The 15,443-nt window shown below is 46.4% G+C and overlaps 1 protein-coding gene across 2 annotated transcripts in view; it reads right to left on the reverse strand.

The window, feature by feature from the left end:
* Positions 1-1,909: 1,909 nt before the first annotated feature.
* PPP1R37 (protein phosphatase 1 regulatory subunit 37) overlaps positions 1,910-15,443 on the reverse strand; it is a 187,542-nt gene continuing 174,008 nt past the window's right edge. Inside the window, exon 13 of one of the 2 annotated variants that reach the window (XM_043501696.1) lies at positions 1,910-4,204. The gene's annotated coding sequence lies outside the window, so the exon portion shown is untranslated. Of the gene's footprint in view, positions 6,742-15,443 lie in introns of both variants that reach the window. The other variant, XM_038381594.2, reaches the window with a different exon arrangement.

The following is a 15,443-nucleotide window of genomic DNA, read 5'->3' on the forward strand; positions in this document are numbered from 1 at the left end:
GATCTTTAAATATTCAGGGTAAATAGGCCAAATCCCCTGAGATGGGATATTAGATGGATGGGATCTGAGTTACTATAGAAAATTCTTTCCTGGGTATCTGGCTGGTGAATCTTGCCCATATGCTCAGGGTTTAGCTGATTGCCATATTTGGGGTCAGGAAGGAATTTTCCTCCAGGGCAGATTGGAGAGGCCCTGGAGGTTTTTCGCCTTCCTCTGTAGCATGGGGCATGGTTGACTTGAGGGAGGCTTCTCTGCTCCTTGAAGTCTTTGAACCATGATTTAAAGGACTTCAATAGCTCAGACATGGGTGAGGTTTTTCATAGGAGTGGGTGGGTGAGATTCTGTGGCCTGCGCTGTGCAGGAGGTCGGACTAGATGATCAGAATGGTCCCTTCTGACCTTAGTATCTATGAATCTATACACCACACCACACCACAGAAACACTAACCCAGGAACCAATCCCTGTAGCAAATCTCGTTGCCTACTCTGTCCCCATATCTACTCTAGTGACACCATCAGAGGACCCAACCACATCAGCCACACCATCCGAGGCTCATTCACCTGCATGTCTACTAATGTTATATATGCCATCATGTGCCAGCAATATCCCTCTGCCACGTACATTGGCCAAACCGGACAGGGCCTACATAAAAGAATAAATGGACACAAATCGGAACATCAGGAATGGTAACACACAAAAGCCAGTGGGAGAACACTTCAATCTTCCTGGACATTCTGTAACAGATTTGAAAGTAGCTATACTTGAACAAAAAAACTTCAGAAACAGACTTCAAAGATAAACAGCAGACCTAAAATGCATTTGCAAATTTAACACCATTAATTTGGGCTTGAATAGGGACTGGGAGTGGCTGGCTCATTAAAGAAGCAGTTTTGCCTCTCCTGGAATTGACACCTCCTCATCTATTGTTGGGAATGGACTACATCCACCCTGATCAAATTGGCCCTGTCAACACTGGTTCTCCACTTATGAGGTAACTCCCTTCTCTTCATGTGTCAGTATATTTATGTCTGCTTCTGTAACTTTCACTCCATGCATCTGAATAAGTGAGGTTTTTACCCACGAAAGCTTATGCTCAAATAAATCTGTTAGTCTTTAAGGTGCCACCAGACTCCTTGTTGTTTTTGTGGATACAGACTAACACGGCTACCCCCGATATGTGGTAGAGGGTGTAACTCTTCAGGACAATGCTAGAGCCTCTTTCTGCATGGGCCACAGCCAGTCGTTCCTCTTCAGGGACCTACCCGACTGCCCTCCATCCATGTGAACTACAAAAGAGAGTGGAGGCTGCTGAGCCTATCACGGGACCAGCCCCTATGTGTGCATCACATGGATAGTTTTATGATGTAGCACCAACATTGACAGCGCACTCTGTGCCTTCCCTGGAGTGCCGAGGGATGGGGCTCCTAAGGTAGACGTGTCGGCATGGTAGGGAGAAGAGGCAGGATCTGGCTCTGCAAACAACTCTTGGTGTGGCCTTGGGGAAGCCAGTCCCTGTCTGTTGTAAAATAGGGGTGATGATACAGCCTCACCTTTAGGAAGTGTTTGGTGCTGTGGCGGGGGAGGGCCACAGCAGTTGTATCAATATTCCCCCAAGGCTGCATGTTGGTCCACCTCTCAAAGGGCACTAATAAGCCCATCTCCCTTGCTTTTGAAGGACCTGCCCTCTGTATCAATAACCTCTTGACAGTGGGATTCTCACCCATTTCCTTATCTTCTTCCTTTCCAGGGGCGGGGGGCTCCCCAGCTGCAGGCACCATTAGCACTCTCACGCAGTGGTGGGTGAAGAGAGGAAAGGAAAAAGAAAGGACGTTAAAAGTCTGGGCCAGTCAACCTGCAAAGTGGTCCTTTTTGAAAATGGGAAGGGAATTTACCATGGACAATCCCAGACTAAATTAGGAAACCCTTTATTTCAACCAAGAGTATTACAAGAAATCCATAAATGCGGTAAAACACACATCATAGTTCTCTAGGGTTTGATAACAAAGCAAGTACTGGCCTGATACCAGCCTTTCTAATAAAACTGAAATGAAATATATTAACTCTTTAATACCCAAGTGCTGGTTTACAGGAGATGTCAACATTCAGTTAAAGGCAGGTTACATGGTCTTTCCAAGTCTTTTGGTACCTAAAAACCATCCACGTGAGGCAACTGGTCAGTGAGAAAGGAGGTGATCAAGAGCAAATCTCTTTGCTACCAGGCTCTGGGCAGAGGTAACACTACCATTCAGTTGGAGTTCTAAGCACAGAAGAAGAGTAGCTGGTTAGCTTAAAGTTGTGTCATGGATTCTCTCTATTTGCTTGGTTATAAAAGATAGAAGATTCAGTGGGGGCAATTTCTTTGCTGCATTATCAGGGCTGCTGATACAGGCTGTGGCCCCTCTCCCTTTTAGAGCACTTATTTTTTACCCTGGGGAAAAGGATCTATGTAATAGTCTATTTGTCCATGGCACAGTGCACCCTGGCAGGCTCAGATAAGTCCATTTATTTTCCTGCTCTCATTTTCACTCTGATTGAAAGGGCAGAAATGTGTTAATCTGATGGAAGTCTGAGACACAGGCCCCGTTCAAACGTGGTAGCTCTTGGTGTCCCTCTGGATTTGTTCTTTTGATGAAGTGCTTTCAATTTAAAATCAAGGTGTCTTTCAAAAAGATCTCTATTTTCCACACTGACAAGCAGCAGGAGTAGAAGAGTTTGATGAGGCATGGGAAGGATCAAGTAGGGGATGACCCTTGATGGTGCTGGGCCCACTTAACTCCAGACTTCAAGGGGAGGTCAGGGATTCTATGAACCTTGCAGGAGGCATTCAATGCCTTTCAGGACTGGCCTCAATGTCCAGTATTTTCAGACCGAGGTGTCTGAAGTGAAGCAGCTAAGTAAGAGTGCCCTGCTTTTCAGAGGGCCTACACATCCTCAACTTCCACTCAAGTCAATGGAAGCTAATCTGACCATGTTTACATTAGGTTCCCAGCATGGATTCAAGCGCTTAACTTTAAGCCCCCCACATCTGAAAATTCAGCTTCTGAAGGAAGCATCGCTAAGTTAGTGAGATCCCTGCTCTATCCTAAGTTCCAGGGATGTTCAGTTTCAGCATCAACAATCTGGTTACTGTTCCCACATCTGGGGGTTTAAAACATCACGTCACACAAGGTCCAAGAACACACAAGGCAGTTTTCCCACTGCCACAGACTGCTCTGCAATACGCATCGTGGCCATTTCAGAAATAGGACACCAGACAAGATGCTTTTGCCATTTTAAAGAGTCTCAGGGGGATAGTGAAGTTTTGAAAAGCAGCTGCTGCATATGCCCTGTAAGACACCTGCAAAAGGTTTCTAATACGGTGTCTACAGTATGACTGACATGTCATGGCCTCATTTCAGTGCACATCAAGTAACATTAACAGGAGATGCATACACTGCATCCAAGGGCAATTAGACCTTCTGATGTGCCAGAGTGGGTTCTGCTCTGCTTCAAGAAATACGGCAGTGAAAATACCTGCCAGAAGGCTGAGCAGAGGGTTCAACTCAGATCCTTATTCTTAACTACTGAATCTAGATTTCTGTGCTTTAATATGTGCTGCTGATAATCCTACTGAAGATCCTCATGTAGCTCTACAGGGGTTTGCCTGACAGGTATTTTACACATCAAAGAGAAAAGCAGAAGGGCAAGTAGATTCTGAACAGGAATATCTGGGAGAGGAGACACAAGCATTTCAGTGGCTGAGCCACTGGACTGAGACTGCCCCATCAAGCTCACACCAGTAGGTATGATGCAGAACTTCAAACCACTGTCTGGTTTTCTTAACAGCTCTTTTGGCCAGGGTAGTGGATGGTAGCGCTAGCTCTGCAGAGTTCCTTTGGAAAGAGTATTGCTTCAGTTCTATTGAAATCTCACATTCTCTTCTTTGCCATGGACAAAACAAGTGTAATTTGTAGGTACCGAACAGACAGGAGGAGTCAGTGACAAATGCAGTTTTCATTTAATAGAAAACAGTGTTAACAAAAATACACAACAGAAAGAATGACAAACATTCGCAAATAAATCACCATCCTTTGTATGTAGTGTTAATGCAGCAAATTCGTAATGTGATTCAGTTTCAGTGCATGAAGAGCTAAAATTTCTGCATCTCCAGCCTTGATTCCCATGCAGTGAAGTGCCCTCACAGCTCCCTGATAGATTTATTGCACTTAAGGAGAAAAAAAAAAAAGCAAAAAAAAAAAAAAAAAAAAGCTTAAGTTCTACCCAACAGCCCCCTCTCTAGGCTGTTTCTCTGGTTAGTTTATACAATAAATTTGTTAAATTACAGATTAGTACCATAGTTTCCTTCCAAGATTTCTCTTCACAGCAGAGCAGTAATCCACATATACAGAAATATTTATCTTCCGATAGCAATTTTTTGGGGCGGGTGGGAAGGTGTGTGTGTCTGCCATTCCTCGTGGATTTGAACCAAAATGGTAATTCAAGACCTAATTTAACTTACCGAGTCTTCCTTTCTCTCCAAATCAAGGATAAAGATGGCTCAATCTCGTATGACCCACATCATTCAGACTTTACCCTAACAGGCCTAGCTATGTGATAAAAAAGGTCTGCTGCATACCTTTGTTTCCCTTCCTTGATTGTTCCTCTTGCATGTGCTATATTGAAGCCTTCTGCCCAACACCTCAATGCTGCCTTAGAACTGCTGGTTCCTCCCTAACAGGCCAGCTCCTCTCTCTGGCTGTGGGTACAGGGGCAGGCATTCCATTCATTTGGATTCCCAGTGAGGTGATTTGCACTCTGGCAATTCTGGCTTTCATTGTAATAGTGGCTTCAGAATAATGGCCTCTTTGGATGTCATGCTTTGTGCAGGGTGTGGTATGTTGCAGTGGGACTTTGCAGACTAAAACAATGACCCATTCCACACACTCGATACCAGAGTGCTCGGCCAGCAGAATCTCGCAAGCCCTGGGACATTGAGAGAGAACCCTCCCTGAGAAAACTGAACACCTTTTCCAGAGCAACCAGATTCCTTCCCTTGGCAAGAAGAGTAAAGGAAAAGCACCTCTAATGGTATATTCATCCTATCAAAGGTGTGACAGCCTCTGGGATTCTCTGTATTAAGCACAATTTATAGAATGGAGCATGTGCCACTGCAGAATTGAAAATTCATCCCGAAAAACCTTTGGTAAAAGGGGCAAATATTCTCTAAAGCAAGATTTTACACTGAATCAAAAGGCCCACTGACCAGCTAAATGAAAGCTACTTACACAATCATGAAAAGTCAAATTCCTGTTAATCTTTTAATGGTGTAACACGTCCCCTGAATCTTTCCTCAGCCAAATACAAAGGAGTTGGAAAATTTAAAACAGAAAGAGGGCAGTAACTTAAACAAACCAGGTGATCCTAGACTTCCTTTAATATAATAAAATGTAGAGGATCCAACTATTTCTACTGCATATTTGCCTCTGGCTCAGTATTAGATTACTGGATGAATCCCCAAATGGAGACAACTGAGTCAGCCCCATCCCACTCTCTTTCTCACACTGTCAGTTCCATACTATATGGCTTTGAGAAAACCTTGCTAAAGGGGGTAATTTGTCCTTCTCTTTTAAGCTTATAAAGTTAGGAAACTAAAATAGATTCAGCCATGATGATTCCTTCTCCCCCAAAAGACATACAATATAAGGAATTTCACCTGAGCCTCAAGGGTATAAGCCTCTTGAATGCATCACAGGCAGGGAGCCCCCTGAAATGTGGATCACACGAAACGTGTTTGTGTGCACACAAGCACACCAGCTAGTTATGTCATTGTGGTGTTCTGTATAGGGTTTGCATGGGAAGGTATTTCTGATGGTGCTTTTTGGCAGAGTTCTGCAAACCAGGAGTAAAGTTCCAAAAAGGTTGCAGGTTAGACTAAAAGTAATTCTACATTGTTTTCTAAGTTAAATCCTGTTCAGTACTTTGAAGCTCATGATAAATATATACCTAAAAAAGGAATTTAAAATAAATAACCATTGTGGCTGTGGATGCAGCCTGTCCTGGACAGCTTGTCTGGCGATACAAGTTTTTCAACAGGTGACTACAGCTTGTCAGTGCCACTCTTCCCAGGGACACAATCATGTGCAACCATTCTGCTAGCAGGTTTCCATGTTAGAAAACAGTTTTCTTAAACTAGCCTTCAGAGACCTTGGACACTTGTAGTGTGTGGAAAGCAAATCCAGGCCTTAACCATGAGATTCTGGGTTTTTAAATTCCCATTTCAATTGGAGAATATTCCAATGAATAGTCCAATAGAATAGTCCAATGCCCATTCTCCAAGATTGAGGATATCTTCTCCTTACAAATTACTCAGTAATAGTGGTAATTCCAGAGAAACATAGAAAGAAAAATGTAAATGCATCAGTTAGTGTCTACAGAAGGTCAGAAATTAGTGCCATTTCCATCAGGTGTCAGAGCTCACCTTGGAATCAGGTAGAGAAATCACTCTTTTGGCAAGATTTTCAATCTGCTCTCCTTCCCTTCCTGAATCATCTTGAAAATATCAGAGTCCTTCCTTGTAGGGCAGAGTCAAGAATGTGGGAAAAAGTGTCTAGGGCAGGAAATATCACATTGTTTTGAAGAAAAAAAAACAACCCTCTGTACTGCAGACCAAGGTCTTCTGAATCATGTGGAGTGGGAAGGGAATAAAGCTACACAGGCATTTCCCAAGACAGTCTCAGCTCAATGTAGATCGACTCAGAGGAACTGTGAGAGAAAACAAAAAGTCAGACATCATAGGAATTGCCAGACAGGATCAGAAGTCTTGTGGCCTCTCTTGTACAGTGCTCAGTACCAGATGCTCCTGAGGAAGCTGCAAAAATCTCCATCACCCAAAGCTATCGATTAGCCAGCCCTATAGAGGCAGCATGCTGCTAACCCCAGCAGTCAGTGGCTGGCTTGTGCCCTGAGACAAGAGGATTTATTTTCCTTATAAATATATTCCATATGTTATTTTACCCTAACTTATATAAAACCACAGAATGGAGTTGGAATAGCTCCCAGGCTCTTTGCCTAAGGCTACTACATCTACCACAGGAGTTTAATAATACCTACTCTCAAGATCTATTTCAATAACAACTGACATCCAGCTAGGTACCCTACATTTCCCTTTACAATTTTATTTAAATTCAGATAAACACACTAACTTGGAGCACAGCTCCTCTTAAGAAAACATCACAACACAGATTTAAAAATACAATACAGTAACTCCTCACTTAACGTTGTCCTGGTTAATGTTGTTTTGTTGCTGATCAATTAGGGAACAGGCTCGTTTATAAGGGAGCATTGTGCAACTTTAATGTTGTTTGGCAGCGGCCTGCTTTGTCCACTGCTTACAGAAAGAGCAGCCCCTTGGAGCTAGCTGGTGGGGGCTTGGAAGCAGGCAGCCCCCCATCAGCTCCCCGCTCCCCTAAGTTCCCTGTGCACAATTGCTGGGAGTTCAGCTGTCCCTCCCCCCAGTGCTCTGCGTTGCTCCTGCCCTCTGCCTGGGAGCTGCTCCTGGGAGCCTCCTGCTTGCTGTGCGGGAGGGGGGAGGGAAGAGTGCTAATGTCAGGGTATCCCTTTCCCCCCTGCTCCCTGCTTCTTTACCCCATCTCCATAGAGCGCAGGGGCGGGGGGGAGAAGAGGGAGAGACACAACAGGGCTCAGGACAGAGGGAGCTTGCTGGCAGCAGAGGCTGTCTCAACTTGCTCATCTACTTAAAAGGGCAGCGTACTTAGAGTGGGGTCAGTGTACTTAAAGGGACAATGCTCATCTCTCTCACACACACACACACAGGGTGTACGTCTCTGTCTCTCTCTGCCATGCTGTCTCCCCTTCCTCCATTCCTGCTGCCTTGTAGAGTGTGAGGCTACATTAACAATAATGTGTTAACCCTGGAGGGCTCAGTGGAGTGCTAGTTCATCATTTAGCAGTAAGGCATTCCCTTGGAAACATCCCACCCTCTTCCTCCCTCTGACTTCACCACCTCAACCAAGCTTCATAATCATCATTGCTGTGTACAGTATTGTTTGTTTAAAACTTATACTGTGTGTGTGTGTGTGTGTGTGTGTGTGTGTGTGGGTGGGTGGGTGGGTGGGTGGTTTTTTTTTCCCTGGAACCCTATTTACATTAATTCTTATGGGGAAATTGGATTTGCTTAACATCGTTTCGCTTAAAGTAGAATTTTCAGGAACATAACTACAATGTTAAGCAAAGAGTTACTGTACTAATCATCATTAGTTACCTAGATAAACCAAATCTCAAGTGTTTGCAGTATTTCTTCCACTTAATATAGGAAACACTTATGGAGTATGGCAGTTGCCCTTAAAAACTTTTCAAGAGGTTTTGTTACTAAATAAGATTATTAGGGTAACTACTATTAAAACGCATTATTTCTGCGACCTCAGTGTACAGTGCATGCGTAATATTCTAAAGCAACATCTCTGGTGATGTCTCAATCTGCAATATATAACAAATCACACAGGAATCTCAGATGCTCCTAACCACCAGAGTTTAAACTACACTTTCTTTTTAATAAAACCTTTGATGGAGATGTATAGCACATTGAGTCCTTCAGATCACCACCACCTGGATCGAACAACCGGGGGAGCCCAGCAAAAAGGTCTAGATTGCTGGGCCTAGGGTGACCAGACAGCAAGCGTGAAAAATCAGGACAGAGGGTGGGGGGGGTAACAGGAGCCTATATAAGAAAAAGACCCAAAATATAAAATCGAGACATCTGGTCACCCTAGCTGAGTCCTTCCAAGGCCGTCTGTGATAAAGTGGAAATCTTATGTAATATTATTAGGAATCAATATGCTTGGAAGTATGCAGTGTACTTGTAGCTGTGTTGGTCCCAGGATAGTAGAGACACAAGGTGGGTGAGGTAATATTTATTGGACCAATAAAAGATATTATTTCACTCACCTCGTCTCTCATGCGTGAAGTGACATACTTGACTAGGAATTGCTACCCAGAGAGTGCAAAAGGATTAAAATGTTCCTGAGGTAGAAGAGGAGATATGAGGTGCTTGGGTCAAGTAACTATCTGGGGCGATATGAATGGGTTGCTAAGGACTGGCTGAAACCAACCCATATCAAAGGAGGCTCTGGAAAGACAACTGAACCCTAAAGACTGAATAACTGATACCTAACAATGGAGAACTCGAGCAGGCAGAACCTTTGAACTCAGCAGGGACCGAAAGGTGTCAGGTGGCTGTGTTAAGAACTGGCCTTTGGAAGGACACAGAGCTCTCCCCTGGGACTGACTGACAGAAAGAGCAAGTCAAAATGGATTCTAGAGCAGCTTGGCTGGATAGAGCCGTGACGTTGTAAGACAGTATGAACTCTGTCTTAGCCTGTACTTCTCTCTGCTAACTTAAGGACTTTCCGATGCTGTATGCCAGTTGACTAATAAACCCCACTCTGTTTTGAAAAGGCTGCCTGGTGTCCCTGCAACTCCTGCTGAGGTGCACTGGTCCCAGAAGAGGGCACAAGTCTCAGAATAGGAGACTACCATAGTGGAACTTGCTGGGCAGAACTCAAGGTGAGAAGCAGGAGAGCTGGAGCCCAGAGACAGTCTCAGAGGCATGGGGCCATGTGGCCTGCCCTTAAGGAAGATTGGGACCCCTTGTGGGTCTGGCACACTGAAGAACCACCAAGGGGCTATTTAAAAGCTTGGGCACAGCAAAGAGCCTCTGGATCCGTGACACCCACCTGCAATTAAGATGATTAGAGTCCAGTGGTCCCACTACCATAGAGAGAGCACTGGAAGGGCTCAGTAGCTCTGGGAGTGCGATAACCACCCTGGCTGTCCATTCAGGGTGAGGACAATGTGAGAGGTCAGTACCTATCTTTAAAAAAGGAATGACTACAGACCTGTCAGCCTAGCTTTGATACCCAAAAAGATATGGGAACACATTATTAAACAATCAATTTTTAAGCAACTAGAGGATAATCGGGTTATAAGTAATAGCCAACATGGATTTGTCAAGAACAAATCATGCCAAATCAACTTGATTTCCTCCTTTTACAAGGTTAATGGTCTAGTGGATAGGTGGGAAGCAGCAGACATAACAATTTAATTTTAAGTATGGCTTTTGACACAGTGCCATATGACATTCTCATAAGCAAACTAGGGAAATGTGGTCTAGATGAAATTACTAAAAGGTGGTGCAAGACCATAATCAAAGAGTAGTTCACTGCCAAAGTGGGAGGACATATCTAGTGATGTCCCACCCCCAGAAGGTCTATCCTAGGTCAGGTACTATTCAGCATTTTCATTAATGGACTTGGCTAATGGAGTGGAGAGCATGCTTATAAAATCTAATGATGACAGCAAGCTGGAACGAGTTTGGAAACACTTTGGAGGACAGGATTAGAATTCAAAATGACAGACAAATTAGAGAACTGGTCTGAAATCAACAAGATGAAATTCCATAAAAACAAGTGCAAAGTACAATGCTTAGGAAGGAAAAAAATGCACAACTACAAAATGGGAAATAAAAAACTAGATGATCGTACTAGGGGTACGTAGGATCTGGGGGTTATAGTAGATCACAAATTGAACAAGAGCTAACAATGTGATCAAATTGCAAAAAAGGCTATTATCTGTTTGGGGTTCATTAACGGGAATGTCTTATGTAAGACACTGGAGGTAATTGTCCCACTCTACTTGGTGAGACCTCAGCAGGAGTACAGTGTCCAGGTTTGGGCAACACACTTTAAGAAAGATGTGGACAAACTGGAGAGAGTCCAGAAGAGAGCAACAAAAATGATAAAAGGTTTAGAAAGCCTGACCATTGGGGAAAGTTTAAAAAAAAAAAAAAAAAAAAAAGACAGTTACCTTTTCTGTAACTGGTGTTCTTCTAGATGTATTGCTCATGTCCATTCAACTTAGGTGTGTGTGCTCGCCACATGCACCGGTACCCGAAATTTTTCCCACAGCAGTATCCATAGGGGACCGGCTCCGGCAGCCCCTGGAGTGGTGCGCACATGCCATAGTATATAGAGGCCACCAGTTCCCCACACCCTCAGTTCCTTCTTGCCAGAAATTCTGACAGTGGGGAAGGAGGGCGTGATGTGGAATGGACATGAGCAACACATCTCAAAGAACACCAGTTACGGAAAAGGTAACTGTCTTTTCCTCTTTGAGTGATTGCTCATGTCCATTCAATCTTTGGTGACTCCCAAGCAGTACCCCTTGGAGATGGGTAGGAGTTCACAGATGTGTAGATTGCAACACAGCTCTGCTGAACCCAGCATCGTCCCCGGCCTGCTGAGTGATGGCGTAGTGGTTCATTAATGTCTGCACCAAGGACCACGTCACAGCTCGACAGATGTCCTGGATCGGGAAGTGTGCTAAGAAGGCTGCCAAAGGTGCCTGTGCTCTGGTCCAGTGGGCTCTGATGATTGGTGGTGGAGGGACTCCTGCCAACTCGAAGCAGATCCGAATGCAAGAGGTGATCCGTTAGAAATCCTCTGTGTGGACACTGGGAGGCCCTTCATCCTATCAGCTGTAGAGAAGAAAAGCTGAGTCAACTTACAGAAAGGCTTTGTCTGATCTAGGTAGAAAGCCAGAGTCCTCCTTATGTCCAAAGTTTGAAGGCGCCTCTCTTCACTAGCCTCATGGGGCTTAGGGCAGAAAACCGGAAGGAAGATGTCCTGGCTCATGTGGAAAGTGGACACCACCTGGGAAGGAAGGCCAAGTGGGGCTGGAGCTGGACATTATCCTTATAGAAGACTGTGTACAGTGGTTCTGAGGTCAGGACTCGCAGCTTGGAGACTTGCTTGACTACATCACCCCCACCACCAGGAAAGCTACCTTCCATGATAGGTGAGACAGGGAGCACGAAGCCAAAGGCTCAAGGGGCAGGCCTGAGAGTCTGGACAGAACCAAGTTGAGATCCCACTGAGGGGTTGGGGACCGGACTTGAGGAAAGAGTCTCTCGAGGCCTCTAAGGAACCTGACCGTCATGTCGTGGGAGAACACAGCCTGGATTGGCGGATGAAAGGCCGAAATGGCCTCCAGATGCACCACAATAGAGGAGTGCGCCAGGCCCTGGTTCTTTAAATGAAGCAGGTAGTCCATGATTGACTGCACCAAAGAATGCGAAGGGGAGATGCCCCATTCGGCCGCTGGATCCCTTCCGAACAGGCCCATTCATCTGGGTTCAGCCACACAGCATCCACACTGTGAGGTTGAGGGACGCGAGGTTGGGGTGCAAGAATCGGTTGTGATCCTGTAACAACAGGTCCAGTCGGTTCAGCAGGGGCCAGGGAGGAATCACTGAAAAGCTGGATAGAATCCCGAACCAGTGCTGGTGAGGCCATGCTGGGGCGATCATGATAACCTGTGCCGCCTTGTCTCTCTTGATTTTCACTAGGACCTTGCTGATGAACGGAATTGAAGGGAATGCATACAGCAGGAAGTCGTCGTCGGAGAGGGAGCCCTTGCCCTGACCCCCTTCTGGAGCAACACCTATGGCAACTCCTGTTCTGCCTGGTAGCGAACAAATCCACTTGGGGAGCTCCCCACCTCTGGAAGACCATGCCAGCTACATCTGGGTGGAGCACCCACTTGCAGTGAGAGAAGAAGTCCCTACTTAGGTGATCTGCTAATATGTTCCTGGCACCCGGAAAGTGACACGCTTTAAGTGGATTCTGTGGTCGATGCAGAAGTCCCAGAGACAGAGTGCCTCTTGGCAGAGGGCCGAGGATTGTGCTCTGCCTTGCCTGTTGATGTAGAACATCGAGGTTGTGTTGTCAGTGAGGACTCTGACCACTCTGCCCGCCAGGTGAGGTAGGAAGACCGCACATGCTCTGCGCACCACCCTGAGCTCTTTGACTTTTATGTGTGGCATCGATTCCTAGGGGAACCTTGGGTCTGGAGGGTGCCGAGGTGCACCCCCCAGCCAAGGTCTGAGGCATCCGAAATCAACTTGACTAAGTGAGGAGTGCTGACTAAGAACTCCTTCCAGGATTTTCCCAAGATCGGTCCACCATCACAAAGAGGTAAGTACCATCATGGGGATGATGACGACCTTCTCCAGGTGGTCCCTGGACTGGGAGTAGACCCTAGCCAACCATTGCTGCAGGGGTTGCATCCGGAGCCTGGCATGGCACACCACATGTGTATACACTGCCATGTGAACTAGTAGGCGCAGGCAAACCCTGACCGTGGTCAGGGGAAACAGACTTCTGCGATGATCCGTCAATGCCCCCGAATCTCGCCAGCGGAAGGAACACTCTGACGCAGGTAGTGGAGCACCGTTCCAATGAACTTTATCCTCTGTACCAGAACTAATGTGGATTTTTTGTCATTCACCAACAGGCCTAGGTGACGGCAGGTGGCTAACAGCATTGTGACATCCCTTTGACCTGGGATCTGGCTCTGCCAGTAACTAGCTCGTCATCGAGGTACGGGTAGATCTGGACACCCCGATGTCTGAGGTAGGCAGCCACCACCAACATGCACTTGGTAAATACCTGTGGTGCTGTCGCTAGGCCAAATGGGAGGACTGCAAATTGATAGCGGTTGGGACCTACTATAAACTGGAGAAAGCGTCTGTTTCCCTCGAAGATGGTGATGTGAAAGTATGCATCTTTCAGATTGAGGGTGGCATACCAGTCTCCCGGATCCAGGGAGGGGACGATGGAGGCCAGGGAGACCATGCGGAACATTAGTTTTGCTAGGAAGTGGTTCAGGTCTCGCAGGTCCAGGATAGGTCATAGACCACCCCTGGCCTTTGGGATTAAAGAGTAGCAGGAATAGAACCCTTTGTTCCTAAACTCTAGAGGAATGATCTCCACCGTACCTAGCTGCAGTAACCCCTCTACCTCCTGCTTGAGGAGACTCTTGTGAGAAGTGTCCCTGAAGAGAGACGGGGGTGGGGTGGGGTTGGGTGGGAAGGAGGGGTAGAAAGCAACTGAAGGGTGTAACCCTGCACCACCGTACTGAGGACCCATTAGTCCAATGTTATAGATGCTCAAGCAGGAAAAAAGGGAAAAAGGCGGTTGGCAAAAATAAGGGAGGGAGGATCCTGGGAACAGTCTGGTATGCTGTCCTTAGGCATACCCTCAAAACGAGCGCTTGCCCGCCTGCTTATTGCGGGTCAAGCTTGACTGAGAGGCCTGCGAAGGCTGTTGGCTAGGATGCCACTTGTAGCCTCAGGATTTCTTATGGAGAGGCGCCTGGTGAGGGTGGTTCCCCTGGCCCTGAGGCTGCTGCAGCTTAAACCACTTGTGAGCAAGGCCAGGAACATGAAGTGCCAGCGTTTTAAGGGTCATGCGGGAGTCCTTTAGGCCATGGAGCTTATTGTCCATCCGTTCTGCAAACAGGGCTTGCCCATCGAAGGGAAGGTCTTGCGTCAACTGCTCTGTGGACAAGTCAGAGAGTAGCAGCCAGGATGCCCAGCGCATGGTGACTGCTGAGGCCACTGTTCGGGAGGCAGCGTCCACCACATCCACCACCACCTGGAGCGTCGCCCTGTCTGCAATCGTGCCTTCCTCCTTAGTAGCCCTGGAACTCCTTCCTAGAAGTCTCAGGAAGAGAGCCCTCAAACTTGTCCATGGCTTGCCACACATTAAAATCATAGCATCCTAGGAGGGCCTGATGTTTAAGAGTGCTGCTTATTGACCTACAAAGTCTCTAACTATAGCTAAGGGATTTATCAACACCACTATAAAACTATATACAGTACGATACAGAAGATAACTAGTTTGTAAGAAAGAGCAGCTAGAGTGCTAACTGAAGCAGCAACAGTTCCAGCACTGTCACTGGCGGCAAGAAGGAACTGTGAGTGGGGGGAACTGGCGGCGCCCTATATACCATGGCATGTGCACGCCACTCCAGGGGGCGCCGGAGCTGGTCCCCTACGGATACCGCTGAGGGGAAAACTTCCAGCACCGGGCATGTGGCAAGCGCACACACCTAAGTTGGATGGACATGAACAATCACTTGAAGAACTGGGCATGCTTAGTCGAGAGAAAAGAAGGCTGAGGTAAGACCTGATAATAGTCTTCATATATGTTAAGATATATTACAATAATTAGGTTCTGGAATAGGTTACCAAGGGAGGTTGTGGAATCCCTGTTTATTGAAGGCTTTTAAGAACAGGTTAGACAAAACATCCGTCAGGGATGGCTTAGGTTTACTTGGTCTTGCCTCAGCACAGGCGGGTGGACTAGATGACATCTGGAGGTTCTTTCCAAGCCTACACTTCTATGATTCCTCCACCATTTTCCCCCCATAATGCACAATTGACTAGATGTATCCTCAGTGGGGGTTGCTGGGTTTTTCCCCACCTTCTTCTGAAACATCAGAGATTGGCCATGGCTGGAGATGGAACACCAGCTGGGATGGACCAGTGCTCTGAGGCAGTGCAGATAATTCTCTTCTAGATTCCTGGCTGGGGTGCCTTGCTCACA

This window comes from Dermochelys coriacea, chromosome 23, assembly GCF_009764565.3.
Source record: "Dermochelys coriacea isolate rDerCor1 chromosome 23, rDerCor1.pri.v4, whole genome shotgun sequence".
Taxonomy (NCBI): domain Eukaryota; kingdom Metazoa; phylum Chordata; order Testudines; family Dermochelyidae; genus Dermochelys; species Dermochelys coriacea.